Here is a 20,662-nt window from a genome sequence, read left to right as displayed (position 1 = left end):
GGGTCCTGTGGTGGGGCCTCCTGCCCACTAGCTGCAGCGGAAGTGGAGGGCTGGTCAATGGACTGGCTAGTGGCAGGGGCTCACTGGTGTGCTGTTGCTTCCCTCATAATGTTAGCCATGTCTGCCAGCACCCCTGCTATAGGGATCAAGGTGGTGTTAACGGCCTGCAAGTCCTCTCTGATCCCCTGATACTGTCCCTCCTGCAGCCACCTGTTCTCCTGCACGTTGTCAAAGATCTGGCCCATCGTGTCTGGGAATGTTGGTAGGCTCCCAGGATCTCAGAGAGTGCCACCTGGAGAGTCGGTTCCCTGGGCCTGTCCTCCCCCGGCGCACAGAGGTCCTCCCAGTGTCCCTGTTGGCCTGTGCCTCTGTCCCCTGAACGGTGTGCCCACTGCCACTGACCCCAGGTCCCTGATTGTCTTGTGTGCGAGGTGTGGCCTGGGTTCCCTGTACAGGTGGACACACTGCTGATTGACGTGTCCTGGGGACAGAGGAGTGGGTACACTGGGTGGGTGCTGTGGTGTTGGATACTGATGGGGGAGGGTCTGTGGTGGACTGTGAGTGGGCTTGGGTGACCGGATGTCCAGTGGTCCCTGATGGGCCAATTAGATCATCCAGATCCTGAAGTCAGGAGTTACTGTCATCACTGGGGGCATCTTCTGTTGGGGGGATTGGTTTGTCGTGGCACCTCCTCTCGGCTGAGATTGGCTGGGGCACCTGTTGGGATGTAAGTGATGTATTATGGTTCATGTCTGTGACATATTGTACATCCCTGGCTTCCCCTCTATTGTTGCTGTTGCCCTGCCAACCTTTGCTTGTGTATGGTGATGTATTGTGTGATTGTTAGTTTCCCTATGCCCTGCATGCTTAGGTTATGGGTGTCCATGCAGGGCTGGGAGGGGTGTCCATGCATTGGTATGGCATGCAGGGCTTGGCATTGGGGTTAGTCATATGTGTAGGTGCAGTGTGTGGGATGGCGTGTGGTGATGGGAAGGAGGGTGAGGGTGTGAAATGGCATGCAGGTATGGCGGGTGATAAGTAGTAAATGTTGATGTACCAGTGTCCAGTCCTCCGGCTACTCCAGCGAGTCTCTCAGGATGCATTAATGCCAAGACTTGCTCCTCTCATGCTGTGAGCTGTGGGGGAGGAGATGGGGGTCTACTGCCAGTCCTCTGCATGGCGAGCTGGTGCCTTGCTGCTATGGAACGTACCTTCCCCCGTAGGTTCCACCTCTTCCTGATGTCGTCCCTTGTTCTTGGATGTTGTCCCACGGCATTCACCCTGTCCACGATTCTCCGTCATAACTCCATCTTCCTATAAATGGATATTTGCTGCACCTGTGCTCCAAACAGCTGTGGCTCTACCCTGACAATTTCCTCCACCATGACCCTTCACTCCTCATCAGTGAAATGGGTTGCCTTTGTGGGGACATGGGTGTTGGGTTGTGTGTGTTGGTGAGAGTGTGTTGAGTAATGTGGTGGGGTGTGTGATGTGGGGTGTGTGAGGGATGTATGGGTGTAAGTGGTGTGTGTGTCTGGTTTTCTTTGTGGTGTTCATGTCAATGTCCTGGTAGTAATTGTTGTCTGTAAAGGGTTGTGGGTACTGTGGGTATGTTTTGTAGTGCTGTGGGTGGGTGGGTGTGGTGTGTGTATGGGTGTCAGGTGTGTGTTTTTCATATTGGCAATGTAATGCTGTTTTGTATGTGGGTGTCCATTTTGAGCGCGGCGGTGTGTACCGCCAATGGTTTACCGCCATTGAATGTCCGCCGTGGTGATTCGTGGGTCATAATGAGGTTGGCGTTGTTTTGTTGGAGTAACGGTATGGGTGTTGGGACTTTAGAACTGACCTTTGGGCTGCCAGATTTGTGTATGTGGCAGTATTCTGTCGGATTGGTTTGTGTGTGTCATAATTTGGTGAACGGATATTCGCCACCGTGGTGATATGTTGGCAGCCGTCACTGCGGGGGTAAGCGAGATTTACAGCCAATGTCATAATGACGGCCTCAGTGTGCTTGGAGTAGTATCTGGCTCGCAAGATTGAATGGGCAAAGTGTGCTAGATGGTACAGGAGATGCCCAATGACCCCTGAGACAGTGAGCCCCTGAGAAAGGACCTGAAATATAGAATAGTGCCTGAAAATCTATTTTTGATTGCATTTGCCTCAGTCACACACCAGTCCTCTAATGTGCTGTCTGCTGAAAAACTGAAGCTGTCCTCCAAAAACTGAGGTTATTCTTGCATAGGGAGAGATTCGTGTTTCTCTGGAATGACAGTTACTGCTGTGAGGACTCAAACTAGCATAGGTGTACATGTTTTGTTCATTTTTTAGTGGTAGATTTCGGTTTCCATCTTTTATTATTTTCTCTGTTTTCAATATTCCTCATGCTTACTACCACAATTTTACCACAATACTATTTTAGCAGGTTAAATGTACTGCAAACTGAATTGTAAACAAACATTTAAAACTCATTAATTTTTGCTTGAAATGTAATAGTTGTATTCATTTGTTTCTGAAACTAGCATTTACCAATAAATCGTTTTCGCAAAATGTTGATTGTTAAGCCATATTTTTTTCAAAAATTGCCGTTTTACTTCATTTCATATGTGTCATAGGTCAAGATGAGCCAAAATATTCTTAACGATGATCAGACACTTTGCATATAGTCTACGGGACAGATTTACTAATATTTTGTTCCAGGTTTGCCTCACCCTAGTGACCCAGACTGGCACAAAACGTTTATTTGTAATTTACTTTTCAGCCCAAAACTTGGCTTGTACTGGAATGTTGCCTGAAAATAAACCAGAGCAGCACTTTGCACTTCTTTACATTACTTTCTGTCAAGGGGCCTACCATGGTTGGTACAATAACGTCCCTATGCAACTACCCATATTTTCGATGCAAAATCCTCTCTAATAACAATAGGAGACCAAAAATGATTGCCTCTTTGAGGCAGGTGTTAAAAGGAAAAAAAATGTATTGCTCCAAAACTTTCAAACTTTGCATGTTGTCTTGGCATAGTATTTTGTACTGGAAGGTTATCCTTCTAGTACAGAACTTATGCTCGACATGAAGCTGCCACCCTTGCACTATGGTACAGTGGCAGCGTGATTGTGCGCCAATGGTATGCAGAGAGCAGGACAGTTCCATATCTTATTAGCGATGGTGCTGCCTTGCCCTCTCCTATTCACAAAACTTCGGTTGCTGCGCTGAGTTGTGTGAGTTTTTTATAAAGCTATCCCTACCACTTCTGGTCCTGCCTTGTGTCAAGTCATTGTTTACTCATATGTCATTGAGGGTCATAGCAATTGCAGGCATTCCATTGTCCTGTAGTATGCCCCATCTGTTTTTCTATTTTCCCAAAATTGGTGTGGTGCACATCACTTTAGTTTGGAGATTTTTCTGTAGTTGATCAGATGAAGCAGAGGGAGGGTGATTGTGGCAGTGTAGTGTGAGGCGTCCATTATTTTATATTCAGATTTAGAAGGGCATATGGCTGTTTGTCCATATGGAGGACATTGGTTTTCTGTGGCTGGGTGGACGGGATACTCAAAATGCTTTGTTCTATTTTGGGGGCCAGTTTTTTGGGTTGTCTTCTGGGGTTGCATGTGTTCCCTTCTGGTGGAGGCTATCACCTGGCAGTTCAAGGTGAACTGTTCTCATAACACACAGGCTCATTACTTATTTGCAAATGGTGGACCTCTGGAGTGGCACAGTGGGTTTAACCCCTTCCCCGCCAGGGACGTAATGGTTACGTCCATGGCAGCGCCCGTGTGGTGCCATGGACGTAACCATTACGTCCTGGGACTGGCAGTCGGGGGAAGCGCTAGCGCTTCCCCCGAGGGCCGCCCCCCAACACCCCCAGGCCAGGGCTGAAAGGGGAATCCCTTCCCCTTTCACGCCCACCCCCCCCACCCCCCCCATGACGTGAGCGCGCGATCGCGCTGATTTCATGGAAAGGGGGAATGACGCGCTGGAAGCCATTTGCTTCCAGCGCGTCAAGGGAGAAGGTGAGTATTTCACCTTCCTGCGGGGTGGGGGTGCTCTGAGAGAGGCATCGAGGGAAAGGAAAGGGTTTTCCTTTCCCTCGATGTCTCTGAGCATTCCTGCTGCCCGATCGCGATGCGATCGGGCAGCAGGAATGCCCACTAGACACCAGGGATCTCGTTATGTGTGTTTATTGGTGTGGGGGAGCGACCTTGGGCAAGGGTCGCTCCCCTTTGGGGGCAAATGTTTTTTACGTCGTTTCTGCCCCCCCTGGGGGCAGATTGGCCCTATTTTTAGGCCGATCTGCCCCCAAGGGGGGCAGAAAGCCACTAGACACCAGGGATTTCGTTATGTGTGTGTGTGTGTGTGTTTATTGGTGTGGGGGAGCGACCCCTTGGGCAAGGGTCGCTCCCCTTTGGGGGCAAATGTATTTTACGTCGTTTCGGCCCCCCCTGAGGGCAGATTGGCCCTATTTTTAGGCCGATCTGCCCCCAAGGGGGGCAGAAAGCCACTAGACACCAGGGATTTCGTTATGTGTGTGTGTTTATTGGTGTGGGGGAGCGGCCCCTTGGGCAAGGGTCGCCCCCAGGGGCTCTCATGTATTTTTGGGCAGTTCTGCCCCCCTTGGGGGCAGAGAGGCCTATTTTTTTTAGGCCTTTCTGCCCCCAAGGGGGGCAGAATCCCAATAGCGCCAGAAATAGTATGTATGTATGTGTGCTTTGTGTTGGGGGTGGCCCCTTGGGCAAGGGTCGCTCCCCCCAGGGGCGCAATGTATTTATTGTCGTTTCTGCCCCCCTTGGGGGCAGATTGGCCCTATTTTTAGGCCGATCTGCCCCCAAGGGGGGCAGAAAGCCACTAGACACCAGGGATTTTATTGTTGGTTTTTATTTTTTGTGTTGGGGGGCGGCCTCTTGGGCAAGGGTCGCCCCCAGGGGCTCACATGTATTTTTGGGCAGTTCTGCCCCCCTTGGGGGCAGATATGCCTATTTTTTAGGCCTTTCTGTCCCCAAGGGGGGCAGAATCCCCATAGCGCCAGGGATACTATATGTGTGTGTGTGTGTGTGCTTTGTGTGGGGGTGTGGCCCCTTGGGCAAGGGTCGCCCCCCCAAAGGGTGCAATGTAATCTGGGCGATTTCTGCCCCCTCCCCTTGGGGGTAGATTGGCCTATTTTTTTTTAGGCCCATCTTCCCCCAAGCAGAGAAGACTAGACACAAGGGAAAATGAAAAAATGGTTAGTGGCGGAGTGTTTGTCAACTGGCGAAGTATTTGCTTTTATGATAATAACAGTTTTTCTCCTTTTTGTTCTAGTTCAAAGCTTTTGCTGACTTTGCTGTGGCTTGTTGCAGTTTTGGCAGTAGTTGTCCTGCGGTTTGCGTAGTTGCATGTTTTAGGTAAGTAAATAAATTTACTCCAAGTGAGTATTGTTGCAATGCATGAATGACACGTTTGTAGGTGGTGTACTGAATGCAGGATTGTGTGTGAAATTGTCCTTAGAGTTATGCACAATGATTATTGTGTTGTCTTATGTCTAATTTGCTTTTTTTTTTCTCTTTTTAGTTGGATATCGTTGGTGATTGCTGTGGCTGTGCAGAGTAGTTGCTGGTGAGTCAAGCTTTTTCAGGCAAGTGAGCAGTATAGTTTTTGAGTTTATAATTCTTAGTGATAAACCTATACTTTGTTACTTATCTTACACAGTGCTGGTTGTTGGTGGTGTATTTGTCCAGTTAATTTTTGTAGGAAGGATCATGGCCAGCCGTAGGATGACTGCTCAGCAGGTTGTTAGTGTGCTTTTTGAGTCATCTTCTGACCATGAATATGAGACTGACTCTGCATCTGAGGCAGAGGAGGAAGTGCAGGATTCTGGAAGTGAATTTTCTGTCAGAGATGAATCATCTGATGATGAAGCCACTCTCAGTGCTGATGAAGGGCCTGTTTTAGAGGAGGACAGTGATGTGCCAATGGTGCAGGAGCCAGCGGCTGAAAGGCTTCCCATTGGAAGACCTGACGCATGGGTTGCACCAAACATGGAGCAGCCACAGTTGCCTGCGTTTACTGGTTTTCCAGGGTGTCGAGTTAATACGGAAAACTTTTTGCCCGTCAACTTTTTTGAGTTGTTTATGGACGATATATTTTTGGAAGAGATTGTTGAGCAGACTAATTTGTATGCAGAGCAGTTTTTGAGGGACAACGCTGCCAGACTTAGGCCACACTCTAGAGCTAGCCGGTGGATTCCCACAAATCTGGAAGAGTTGAAAAAGTTCTTGGGTTTAACTTTTTTGATGGGGCTGATAAGGAAGCCGTCGCTGTCTTCATATTGGTCTACTAGTCCCTTGATGGCAACTGCTATATTTCCTGCCATCATGAGTCGTAACCGGTATGAGCTTCTTCTTCGGATGTTGCATTTTGTAGATAATGCTTTAGCCTTGCCACAAGATCATCCTGATTCTGACCGTCTTTTTAAGATTAGACCTGTCCTTGATCATTTGGTAGATCGTTTTTCAGAGATCTATGTTCCAGGGAAAGAAATATCTGTAGATGAGTCTTTGGTCCTGTTCAAGGGTCGTTTGGTTTTTAGGCAGTACATTCCTAGCAAGAGGGCACGGTATGGAATTAAATTGTATATGCTGTCAGAAAGTAGTACAGGATATGTTTATAATTTCCGGGTCTACACTGGTAGGGATTCCAATATTGACCCCCCTGGTTGTCCTCCCACTTTTGGAGTTAGTGAGAAAATTGTGTGGGAACTTGGTAGACGACTGTTTAACAAAGGTCACCATTTATATGTAGATAACTTCTACACTGGAGTTCGGTTGTTCAAGGAGTTGTTCAGAGTGGACACTGTTGCTTGTGGCACAATCCGCTCTAATCGGAAAGGCTATCCAAAAGAGCTTGTCTGTAAAAAACTTGAGAAGGGACAGTGCAGTGCCTTGCGGAATGATGAGCTGCTAGCTCTGAAATTTGTAGACAAGAGGGATGTATACATGCTAAGCACCATCCATGATGAGAGTACTTCACCTGTGGCTGTTTGGGGTCAGGTTGCCGAAGTGCGCAAACCTGTGTGCATCTTAGACTATAATAAGCACATGGGTGGTGTTGATAGAGTAGATCAGAGGTTAGAACCTTACACTGCTGCTCGTAAGTCTTATGTGTGGTATAAGAAATTAGCGCTTCACTTGTTCCACTTGGCAACTTTTAATGCTTTTGTTGTGTTTAAGGATAGTTCTCCAGAGTCAAGGATGACATTTGTGAAATTTCAGGAGTCTATCATAGCTAGCCTTGTTGTGCTGGAACAGGCAAGAGTTCCTAGAGAAGCAGTGGTGGAGGATGTGGCTAGATTGAAAGATCGTCACTTTGCTGAGCACATTCCTCCCACGGCCAAAAAAAACTTTCCTGCTAAGAGATGTAGAGTCTGTGCTCGAAGAGGTATCAGGAAGGAGACTAGGATATACTGCCCTGATTGTCCTTCAAAGCCTGGGCTGTGTGTGGGTGGCTGTTTCAGGAGCTACCACACACAGAAGAATTATTGGGAAATTCCGTGAGCGTAAACTGGTGTTTTATATTTTTATATTTTCGGTTTCACGGTTGGCATTAGTCATGTATTCAGTTAGAGCTTTTGTGTTTGTAGTTTTGTACTAATTTATGATTAGTGGTTTCTTTGTTGTTTAAAAACAAAAAAAAGGGGATGGCATGTGTAGAGTGGCGCTTGGCTGGCGGCGTGGGTGGGGTGGCGCTTGGCTGGCGGTGTGTGTGGGGTGGCGCTTGGCTGGCGGTGTGTGTGGGGTGGCACTTGGCTGGCGGTGTGTGTGGGGTGGCGCTGGGCTGGCGGTGTGTGTGGGGTGGCGCTTGGCTGGTGGTGTGGGTGGGGTGGCGCTTGGCTGGCAGTGCCGGCCAAACGCCAGTCCACACACTCATCAGCTGGTGTGATTGCTGTATCAGGCATGTGGGCGTATGAAAGTGATGGGCCCTTGACTGGCGCTGTCTGTGGATGCGAGTCTTGTAATGTGCTGGGCCCGTGGCTGGCGGCGTGAATGGTCTAGTGCATGTCATGTATGAAAGGTGTGTGAATGGACTGTAAAGCGGTTGGTGCCTTGTCGTGGCTTTACAGCTCAGGAGCTGTGAGTCATTGGTTCAGTTTTTTGGCCTTTCAGTTATTACCAGTGCATTTCACTTTTGTGAAATCTCTTGTTAATAAAATTTGATCTACTGAACCATCACTCACCCTCGTGCCAAATCCAACCAGTATGTGTGGTACAAATGACAAAACCTGCTCCGCTGTAATCAGGCGTCGCAGCACACTTGAGACACGCTAGGTGCCTCGGGTGGGACCCCGATGATGAAGCATGCCACCAACTTAGTTGGTGGGTGAGGGGTCTTCTTCACATAACCTAAGTGTGTTTCTTTTCACAATTTTAGTGTTTGGCACATCACGGACGTATGTGCACACATCAAAGTGATATATTCCAAAAATACCTGTGTTTGGGGGGGAGGGCCCACCTATGTTTTTGGTCCTGGGTGCGGCCGTCATGTAGGGAAACCTACAAAACCCAGAAACTTTTTAAAACTAGGCACCCCAAGGAGTCTAGGGAGGTGTGGCTTGTGTGGCTCCCCCAACATTTTCTTACCCAGACTCCTCTGTAAACCTCAAAATTTGCATAAAAAAGCATATTTTCCTGATTTTTCTTAGTAGGATCACCGCTCCAGCACAAAATTCCGACTCCCCAGTTTTCCCCTCAGTCTCCCAAGTAAAATGACACCTCACTTATGTGGGTCCCCAAAGCAGAGTCCGTCTAAAGATGTATAAAAGAATATGCCCTTATAAACTTGCTGTGCTATCCCTTCTATCCCTTCAGGTTTTGGGCCTTATTCTGTTGCAGGCACCTGGCCCACCCACACAAGTGAGGTATCATTTTTATCGGGAGACTTGGGGGAACGCTGGGTGGAAGGAAATTTGTGGCTCCTATCAGATTCCAGAACTTTCTGCCACAGAAATGTGAGGAACATGTGTTTTTTTAGCCAAATTTTGAGGTTTGCTAAGGATTCTGGGTAACAGAACCTGGTCCGAGCCCCGCAAGTCACCCCTCCTTGGATTCCCCTAGGTCTCTAGTTTTCAGAAATGCACAGGTTTGGTAGGTTTCCCTAGGTGCCGGGTGAGCTACAGGCCAAAATCCACAGGTAGGCACTGTTTTCTCCCAAAATTTTGGATGTGTCCACGTTGCGCTTTGGGGTGTTTCCTGTCGCAGGCGCTAGGCCTACCCACGCAAGTGAGGTATCACTTTTATCGGGAGACTTGGGGGAACGCTGGGTGGAAGGAAATTTGTAGCTCCTCTCAGATTCCAGAACTTTCTGCCACAGAAATGTGAGGAACATGTGTTTTTTTAGCCAAATTTTGAGGTTTGCAAAGGATTCTGGGTAACAGAACCTGGTCCGAGCCCCGCAAGTCACCCCTCCTTGGATTCCCCTAGGTCTCTAGTTTTCAGAATTGCACAGGTTTGGTAGGTTTCCCTAGGTGCCGGCTGAGCTAGAGGCCAAAATCTACAGGTAGGCACTTCGCAAAAAACACCTCTGTTTTTTCCCAAAATTTAGGATGTGTCCACGTTGCGCTTTGGGGTGTTTCCTGTCGCCGGCGCTAGGCCTACCCACGCAAGTGAGGTATCATTTTTATCGGGAGACTTGGGGGAACGCTGGGTGGAAGGAAATTTGTAGCTCCTCTCAGATTCCAGAACTTTCTGCCACAGAAATGTGAGGAACATGTGTTTTTTTAGCCAAATTTTGAGGTTTGCAAAGGATTCTGGGTAACAGAACCTGGTCCGAGCCCCGCAAGTCACCCCTCCTTGGATTTCCCTAGGTCTCTAGTTTTCAGAAATGCACAGGTTTGGTAAGTTTCCCTAGGTGCCGGCTGAGCTAGAGGCCAAAATCTACAGGTAGGCACTTCGCAAAAAACACCTCTGTTTTTTTCCAAAATTTAGGATGTGTCCACTTTGCGCTTTGGGGTGTTTCCTGTCGCCGGCGCTAGGCCTACCCACGCAAGTGAGGTATCATTTTTATTGGGAGACTTGGGGGAACGCTGGGTGGAAGGAAATTTGTAGCTCCTCTCAGATTCCAGAACTTTCTGCCACAGAAATGTGAGGAACATGTGTTTTTTTAGCCAAATTTTGAGGTTTGCAAAGGATTCTGGGTAACAGAACCTGGTCCGAGCCCCGCAAGTCACCCCTCCTTGGATTCCCCTAGGTCTCTAGTTTTCAGAATTGCACAGGTTTGGTAGGTTTCCCTAGGTGCCGGCTGAGCTAGAGGCCAAAAGCTACAGGTAGGCACTTCGCAAAAAACACCTCTGTTTTTTCCCAAAATTTAGGATGTGTCCACGTTGCGCTTTGGGGTGTTTCCTGTCGCCGGCGCTAGGCCTACCCATGCAAGTGAGGTATCATTTTTATCGGGAGACTTGGGGGAACGCTGGGTGGAAGGAAATTTGTAGCTCCTCTCAGATTCCAGAACTTTCTGCCACAGAAATGTGAGGAACATGTGTTATTTTAGCCAAATTTTGAGGTTTGCAAAGGATTCTGGGTAACAGAACCTGGTCCGAGCCCCGCAAGTCACCCCTCCTTGGATTCCCCTAGGTCTCTAGTTTTCAGAAATGCACAGGTTTGGTAGGTTTCCCTAGGTGCCGGCTGAGCTAGAGGCCAAAATCTACAGGTAGGCACTTCGCAAAAAACACCTCTGTTTTTTTCCAAAATTTAGGATGTGTCCACGTTGCGCTTTGGGGTGTTTCCTGTCGCCGGCGCTAGGCCTACCCACGCAAGTGAGGTATCATTTTTATCGGGAGACTTGGGGGAACGCTGGGTGGAAGGAAATTTGTAGCTCCTCTCAGATTCCAGAACTTTCTGCCACAGAAATGTGAGGAACATGTGTTTTTTTAGCCAAATTTTGAGGTTTGCAAAGGATTCTGGGTAACAGAACCTGGTCCGAGCCCCGCAAGTCACCCCTCCTTGGATTCCCCTAGGTCTCTAGTTTTCAGAAATGCACAGGTTTGGTAGGTTTCCCTAGGTGCCGGCTGAGCTACAGGCCAAAATCTACAGGTAGGCACTTCGCAAAAAACACCTCTGTTTTTTTCCAAAATTTAGGATGTGTCCACGTTGCGCTTTGGGGTGTTTCCTGTCGCCGGCGCTAGGCCTACCCACACAAGTGAGGTATCATTTTTATCGGGAGACTTGGGGGAACATAGATTAGCAAAACAAGTGCTATTGCCCTTTGTCTTTCTCTACATTTTTTCCTTCCAAATATAGGAGAATGTGTAAAAAAGACATCTATTTGAGAAATTCCCTATAATTCACATGCTTGTATGGTCACCCCGGAATTCAGAGATGTGCAAATAACCAGTGCTCCTCAACACCTTATCTTGTGCCCTTTTTGGAAATGCAAAGGTTTTCTTGATAGCAATTTTTTACTCTTTATATTTCAGCAAATGAATTGCTGTATACCCGGTATAGAATGAAAACGCACTGCAGGGTGCAGCTCATTTATTGGCTCTGCGTTCCTCGGGTTCTTGATGAACCTACAAGCCCTATATATCCCCGCAACCAGAGGAGTCCACCAGACGTAACGGTATATTGCTTTCCATAATCTGACATTGCAGGGAAAAGTTACAGAGTAAAACGTAGAGTAAAATTGATGTTTTTTTCACCTCAATTTCAATATTTTTCTTTTTCAGCGGTTATTTTCTGTAGGAAACCCTTGTAGGATCTACACAAATGACCCCTTGCTGAATTCAGAATTTTGTCTACTTTTCAGAAATGGTTAGGTTTCTGGGATCCAGCATTGGTTTCATGCCCATTCCTGTCACTGACTGGAAGAAGGCTGAAAGCACAAAAAATTGCAAAAATGGGGTATGCCCCAGTAAAATGCCAAAATTGTGTTGAAAAATTGGGTTTTCTGATTCAAGTCTGCCTGTTCCTGAAAGCTAGGAAGCTGCTGAGTTTAGCACTACAAACCCTTTGTTGATGCCATTTTCAGGGGGAAATCCACAAGCCTTCTTCTGCAGCCACTTTTTCCATTTTTTTAAAAAAAACGAAATTTTCACTGTATTTTGGCCAATTTCTTGGCCTCCTTCAAGGGAACCCACAAAGTCTGGGTACCTCTAGAATCCCTAGGATGTTGGAAAAAAAGGACGCAAATTTGGCTTGGTTAGCTTATGTGGACAAAAAGTTATGAGGGCCTAAGCGCGAACTGCCCCAAATAGGCAAAAAAAGGCCTGGCACAGGAGGGGGAAAAGGCCTGGCAGCGGGGTTAAAACAAGGTATTGGAAATCTTCACAGAGTAACTGCTAGTGGATTACACATTTTGGAAGTATTCTTCCCCTCATCTTTTGTATGTTGGATTTGAAGCCCTAAGTGGCCAAACATGGCTCACTGCTCATTGTGTCACAGGATCCAAGCTATAACTCACAGACAAGTTCTACCAAGCCTGGACTGGTCTGGGCTTGCTTATGTGACCTTCTGCAGGAGGTCCTTGTCTGCCAGTTCAGGATGGACTGTTACCTTTAGGAACAGGTTCCGTACAGTGTTGCATAAGGCAGGTCTATGTCTAAAGTAGCAAAGAACAATGGGTTGGAATGCAATCCAAAGCAATTGCTAGTGATTCAGAGTATTTCCAAACATTTAGCTCATCACTTTTCTGCATTAGAGGCAAATAATACGTGACGGAGCCTCCAAGCTTTCACCAGCTGAAATTCTATGCTTCAGAAGTCTCTTAAAGAACAAACCTGGCTACTAAAGCACATCAACAGGAGCTAAGAAAAGAAATCCTCATCTAAATAGTCGGAGCAAGAGCTATTAAAACAAGCATTTGCAATGCAATAGGTCTCGCATTTTCTTCAGTTGGAGCTTTGGCACTGTAAATTCATAACTAGACTTTTCTTTACCAGCAGGAATATTTCCCCTTCAGTAGATGTTGCAAGCACATCCCCCACCATTGCAGCTTCACTACCATGACTGACCTAAAAACAGATGGCCAGTGGTTGGGTATGCCATGCTTTTTAAAGAAGGCTTGGAATTTCTGACTAGAAGTTACATCTTTGTTGGGTTGTAAGTTATGCCTACTCAAACAGGCAAACTATAGGTCCTGGAAGAAATAGGATTGTATTTTGGAAATAAACCTCCTTGAACCTGTATTCTAAGCTGAACAGGTACACATTTTGTGTGGGGCAAAATAGGTACTTACATCAAGTAAGAAAATAAGATACATTTGAATTTTTTAAGTTTCTTTCTATTTAAAGCATTTTTTTCATGTTTAATAAACATATAAACTCATATAAATCAAAGATACTTATTAACCGTAAAAACTAATGCATAATTCTCAAAGAAATGTATTAATGCCCCTTTAGTTGTTTTTTTCTTATTTCTTTGATTTTATGAACTAGTTTCTTAATCTCGTAAGAGGGAGAACGGCCTCCTGCTCGCACCCTAGAAATGTTATGTACCACCAGGTGGTTGGTAGAAATAGACCAAACCCTTCAGGCAAAATGATATAGAGAAACCCTGTTGCAGATGAAAGGAGGATCCGTTTAAATATGAATTTATGGCAGATGCAAAGGCACTTACGCTTATTTCTTAGGTCCTTTTATCATTAGCATTCATTGGAAATTTTAATGTTCGGTGAAATATTCCCGTTTTCTACTTACTAGCTATTGGTGCAGGCCATTTATTTAAAACATTAAGGCCCGTATTTATACTCCGTTTGCGCCGAATTTGCGTCGTTTTTTCGACGCAAATTAGACGCTAAACTAACGCCAACTAACGCCATATTTATACTATGGCGTTAGAGGCGTCTAGCGCCAAAGTTCCTGGAATGTGCGTCATTTTTTAGCGTGAACCCCTTCCTTGCGTTAATGATATGCAAGGGAGGCGTTCCCGTCTTAAAAAATGACTCCCAGGCCTTTACGTGGTATTTATACTCCCGGGCAAAAGAGACGCCCGGGAGTGGGCGTGGCTAAAAACGGCACATTTGCGCCGCTTTTTAACGCCTGGGTCAGGCATGGCGTTAAGGGACAAGTGGGCTAAAAATGAGCCCAGAGTGCCCTCCCCTGCCCCCAGGGACCCCCCCTGCCACCCTTGCCCACCCCAGGAGGACACCCAAGGCTGGAGGGACCCACCCCAGGGACATTCAGGTAAGTTCAGGTAAGTATTTTTTTTTTTTTTCTAATAATTTTTTTTGGCATAGGGGGGCCTGATTTGTGCCCCCCTACATGCCACTATGCCCAATGACCATGCCCAGGGGACAGAAGTCCCCTGGGCATGGCCATTGGGCAAGGGGGCATGACTCCTATCTTTACAATGATAGGAGTCATGTTGATGGGGGATGGGCGTCGTTAAAAAATGGCGCAAGTCGGGTTAAGACGATTTTTTTGCCTCAACCTGACTTGCCCCATTTTAAGACGCCCTAACGTCATTTTTGCCCAACGCCGGCGCTGCCTGGTCTACGTGGTTTTTTTCCACGCACACCAGGCAGCGCCGGTCTGCTTGCGCCGGCTAACGCCATTCCATAAATACGGCGCCCGCATGGCGCTTCAGAATGGCGTTAGACGGCGCAAAATTTTTTGACGCTAAACTGCGTTAGCGCAGTTTAGCGTCAAAAAGTATAAATATGGGCCTAAACAAGTAGTAAGTGATGCACTATTTCTATTTCATTTTCACATGGGGGACAAAACGTTGATCATGGCTGTGCTTTCCCACGCATCTGAGATATCCAAAAAAGACAGTTAACATACGCAGAATACTAGCTATGCACATCTATTCATGATATTCAATCTATCATGTTGATTGTGCTATTAGAAGTTAAAAACGAGCCTACGCCAAAAATCACTGATAAGACTGCTAGGTCTTGATCACAAAACCATTTAGCTGCCCTTTGTTTATAATGATTTTATAAATATTTTTTGCTAGCCCCATTGCAATTAGTTGTTTCTCCGTGGCCAATTTTCCTAACCTATCCACATTTGCAGATAAAATCAGGATTCTGGAAAGTGTCTTTAGGCAATAGCTGCCATAGGCTATTGACCTGAGCATGCCTCATACCATACAATACAACTAACACTGATTGGAGTGTCGCCACTGTGACAGAGTACTTTTCCAGCTCCCCTGGAACTTGAATTGGTACTGCCCTTATGAGCTTCAGAGCTCCTTAAAACAATTACCCTTCAAAGTGGTCTAGGTTCCTGTTTAACTTATGTCCCATTATGGTGCTCCAGAGACTATTTGGTTAACAAATCAAAATATAGTCCTCAAGTGGAGGTCTTAGCCATTTTTACTCCTCATAAAATGATCCCAGGACAAAAGATCTCCTCTAGGTAATTCAAAATAACAACATTTGCAGACCATCTCCAGTTTCTTACCTCCAAGCCAGAGTTCATTACCACTTGCCAATTTCCTCTAATATTTATAGTTTAACGTTTCCTTTCCGAAATCTTTTTTTCGCCCACTTCAAATGTTGCTCTTAAATGGCGTGCTTTACACATTTATCACAGCACTTGTACATGTGATGTTGAGAAGTAACTTGGGTGTTCTAAAAAGGGCGGGGAATGGATGTAAAATGTTTGTGAGTAGGTTGGGATTAGTTCAGTAAGATGGACATTTGCTGAAAGAAAATGCTCTGTGTTCTGGAAATCATGGGTCTGCATCCAAGCAAGGCAGAGTCATCCTGTGAATCTTCTGCAGCTTAGCACACTGAGGCCCTGATTTATACTTTTTGGTGCAAAACTGCACTAATGCAGTTTTGCACCAAAAGGTTTAGCACCGGCTTGCACCATTTCTGTGCACCAGCCAGGCACCATATTTATGGAATGGTGCAAGCCGGTGCATAAAGTAGGCTGGCATAAAACAAAATGACATTAGTCGGGTGGGGCTGAAAGTATGGAAGAAGGGGGTTTTGCACCAAAAAATGACGTCAGGCAGGTTAGAGTAAAAAGAATTGCTCTAACCTGCCTAAAGTCATTTTCTGACACAAAACCATCCATACCACATGACTCCTGTCTTAGAAAAGACAAGAGTCATGCCCATCACCCCAATGGCCAGCACAGGGGACCAGGGTCCCCTGGGCATGGCCATTGCACCCAGTGCCATGATAGGGGGGCTCATTTCAGGGCCCCCAATGGCACTTAAAAAAAAAAACTGTACTTACCTATACTTACCTGGGATGGGGTACCCCATCCTCCGCTGTCCCTCTGGTGTGAGTGTCCCTGGGGCCTGGGGAGGGCACCTGTGGGCTTATCCATGGGGTTCCACCATGGAAATAGGCCTACAGGTCCCCTAATGCCTGCCCTGACCCAGGCGTTAAAAAATAGGGCAAAGAAAGCATTGCTCCATTTTTTGACCCCTTATCCCTCCTATGCGTGATTTTAGCACGGGGAATATATATGGCCCTAAGGCCATAGAGTCATTTTTTGCACTGGAACGCCTACTTTGCATCTCATTGACACAAAGTAGGTTTCCACGTCCAAAAAATGACTTTAACTCTATAAATTTGGCACTAGATGGGTCTAGCGCCAAAGTATAAATATGGAGTTAGTTTTGCACATAACCTGCATTAAAAAAAATGACGCAAATTCAGAGCAAAACAAGTATAAACATGCCCCCAAATACCACAGACTGAGCAATTAGAACATTTGTTATTACAGTGCTTAGAAATAATAAAATTAAAGTGTTAGTTCTATGTATTCAGCTATTATATCCACTAAGTTGCATCTTGTTTGAGCCTTCCCCAAAATTGAACAGGATTACTGATGCACTCTACTTCTGACATATTTGTAAATAACAAATAAGTAGAAGGAATTCCCTCTGATGTATTTAATCTCTCATTTATCTATTTACTGCACAGATACCTACGTGCCTGTGCTTCTCTGTTCAAAGTACAGTTTGAAAGTGAATTTGTACATTTCTAAGCACAAAATCTTTATATGTGAATGCTAAGCATTTTTTTTATTATCATTTAACTGCACATTTAAGAGTCCCTAGTGCCACCTTAGTGTCACCATAACATCATTTTTTTTATGTGATGGTGGCGCTAAAGTGGCTTTTTCCATGCACCATATTGACAAAGTGGTGCAATGCATGCATTGTGCCACTTTGTAAACCCTTGCGGCACATTATGCCTGCACCAGGAATAATGTATGCAAAGGGGGCGTTCCGGCACTAGGAGGTCCACAAAAATCTGTTAAATTTCACTGCACCATTTTTGCCAACATTTTTAACGCCTGCTTAGAGCAGGCATTAAAATGATGCTCCTATAGAAACCTGTGGGTCTCCTTGCACTTTGCTACACTAGCGCCATTGTGCTAACAACCGCCATGGTGCGCTGTATCATAAATACGGTGTAACCATGGTGTCATTAGGTGCCGGTAAGGGAGGGGGTGCAGAAAAAGTGGCACATCAGCTCTGATGCACCACGTTTTCTTAAATCTGGGCCTTAGTTTGACTGAACAGTAATATGATACACTTTCATCCCCTGAAGCTGACAGAATCCATTTTAAAAGGACCCCTGGGTATGCATGGGCTACTGGGCCCAACCATGGGGTTTGAGATCTTTTGCGCCTGATGTCCTAGGGCCTTGCTTACTATGAATACTAATCAGCAGGGCCAAGTACTAGCCTATCAGTACTTCACTCTCAGTGGTAGCATGGGTCAAGTAGTACAAGGCTTCTAGGAGGAGGTAAGTGCAAGGCATATACAGATGCAAGACTTAAAGTACATACAGCATCTTATGGTCTTCTCTGGGTAACACATCGAGCCGCCACAGTCTCTGGATGGCCCGTGGCCGTGTCAGATGTCTTCCCCACGGCTTCCTCTTCATTCAGTAATTATTACCACAGGCAGTGGTCTCTAGGTATGGTCTCTCTTGATTGACACTTCGGCAGGGCCCTCTTGGTCCTATGTTTCAGGACGAAAGCCCTAAGCTTCATGGTGACACCAACCTGGCAAGTGGGGGTCGCTGACTTACCCAGCAAGGGAAATGGCCCTGAACTTCATTGTGGCCTCCACCTAACATAATGCAGTCACTGATTTTCCAAGAGAAGAGCTAATGGTGTGCACAATTGCAATGGTCCCTACCACACTAGAGCTCTTACACTCCCCCTACTGCACATGATGCCTGCTGGGCCTTGCTCTTTCTAGAAGGGATGTGGAATTCCTATTGCCCGACACCCAGGACATATTATTTGGGGTCAAGGGCAAAACAATTCCATATTTATTTGGTGCTTCGGACAAATAGGCCCAACCCCCTGCAATACAAACCCTTTGGCTGTCAGTTTACAAGAAAGGGAACTCTCTGCAGTTGAGGTAACATGTGTGTCAATAGGTTAAAGATGTTAAAACTTGTATTTAAGGTTAATTATTGAAAGACTTCATTATTAGGGTTAGCACGGTAAATAAACGTTTTAAGGCCACACTGCACTACTAACAGTGGTTCCATTAAAATACAAACAAAAAGTTTACACACATGTTTGAAACGTTCAACAATATGAGGCTAAGCATAATACTCCCAGAATGTTCTCTGTTTAGATAGAAATGTTTGCAGTAGCTTGTAAGCAAAAGTGATGATTATTTGCTTTCAGTATAAAATTTTCCGAAAAAAATGCAAGTGGGAAAATATGTTTCACTACTATGAAATTTTAGGTGCTATTTCTTTGAAGCGTTATTTAGTCAAATGTGTTGATGCATGCTAGTATTTCCAAAAAATATTCTTAATGGAAAATCAGTGTAACCATTTTCAACAAGATTATGGGAAGCATAAAAATAAACAAGCACTGACAAAACCAACCGATCTGATATTTTTTTTTGAGTCTTTTGGTTTTATCAATCCGTGTCTTGTTTTGACATAGCTTTTGTAACACTTTATTGTTGTGTGGAGCTGCCAGACCCTCACCATTGTAATAAACACTGGCAAAAAGAAAAAAGTGTTGGTCTCAAAAAGCACACATTGCCACCAGTGGTGTAAGAAAGTCCCCACAGCCCCCCAGCACAGTGCCTGCCTTGTGTGAATCTGGAGGAGGGAATCTATGTTCTTTGCAGGGTGACCCCCTCTAGTCTTGTTATGCCACTAATTGCCACAGTAGTTCCTGGCACTCAACAAAACTACTTTTTGTGCCAATGTGCTCATCTTTGAAGAGCAAAATGTGAACACTCAATGTAAAGCCAGCCGATAGACAGAGAGAAATAGAAGTCTAATTAAAAAACAATATACCTTTGTTAACGTCAGACCACATTAGGGACCCAATTCTTAAAGAAAGTCACAAAAGTGCACCCATGGTATGTGATTTGAATTAGTGGCTTTCATGAATCTACAAGAACTTACAGAAGTAGACCAGGAAATCGTACTCCTAGAAAATATTTGTGAACTGTATTTTAGCACGAGCAAATATGCATACATAGATTTGCTCATGTGAAAATCTATTGAGCATTACAAGTTCACTTTCTCTCCAGCCACTTTGTTCCCAACTATGGCAACAATTCTACTTCTGCCATTGTCAGGAGTACATTTCCAACCTTTCTCATTATGGGAAAAGATTAGAGAAGAGCTAGTGAAAATCCTTAAACCATACAAATTGGTAGGTTGGCAGACTCAGAGGCATTCCAGCCCTGGAGCTATTGCTCACTGCTTCCTCCTGCCCCAGTACGTAGATCTGCGGAAAGGTGGCAAAATAAGGAAATTGCTATAGTAGGGATTGAAGTAGCAAGTATTCAAGCCCTACTATAGTAGTAGCCCTGGCATAATCAGAGAGGCTATTATCAGAGCTCTTACATAATAAGATTGCTACCATAATTTGTCGCTGCACTACATAGCACCAAAGGGACAAATAGATTTTTTCACAGTACAAGAAGATTTAAGCAGCAACCTGTCCCGTAGACAAGTAGATATTTTATTAAATTCCACACCCCCTGTTCTAGGCGGTCTCCTCCTCCTTACGAGTATGTTTTACTTTATCTGTACACCTTATGTTGGAGCTGGTATTATTTAAAAGACTATAATATCCTTAGACCGCTCCGGCACTTGGCATGAATTTAGTGCCGAGGATCGAGAGTCCACGGGACGTAACCTGGCGTCCCGGTCAAATGCTATGTTCAGTAGGAGCAAAAAATATGTCCTACTTTTATTTTCTTAAAGCAGCATTCTACAGATTCAAGAGCTCATTGTGGTGGCCATATTTAAAAGAGTACTCAGTGGTAATGTTGCTGTATGTTTTAATACAACTCTATATAATATAAGGACTAGTATTGTTTAAGGGACTATAATACCCTTAGGCCTCTTTGGCACTTGGCATGAAATCAGTCCGAGCATTGAGTTATCATGAATCTCCAATAATCCTAGGGACAGGGGTGTTAGTTTCCTATTGCATGCTATATTAAGAAGAAAAAGGTGTCAGATTTTTCTTTTTTTATATTTTCTCTGGGAATCAAGGAAAACCTAGCCATAAGTGGGTAGTCTGAGCAAGCTTAGGGCCAGATATATACTTTTTCACGCAAAACTGTGTTAGCGCAGTTTTGTGTGAAAACATATAGCACCGGCTAGCTCCATTCAAATCACCAGCCGGGTGCAATATTTATGGAATGGTGCTACTGCCCTGATAGCGTCCTTGAAAAGGACGCTAACAGGGATGCTAAAATGCCTCTAAGCAGTGTAGCACCATTTTCTGGAGCAC

The sequence above is a fragment of the Pleurodeles waltl genome, chromosome 9 (assembly GCF_031143425.1).
Source record: "Pleurodeles waltl isolate 20211129_DDA chromosome 9, aPleWal1.hap1.20221129, whole genome shotgun sequence".
Taxonomy (NCBI): domain Eukaryota; kingdom Metazoa; phylum Chordata; class Amphibia; order Caudata; family Salamandridae; genus Pleurodeles; species Pleurodeles waltl.
The sequence above is the reverse complement of the archived record's forward strand: the minus strand, read 5'-3'. Positions refer to the sequence as shown.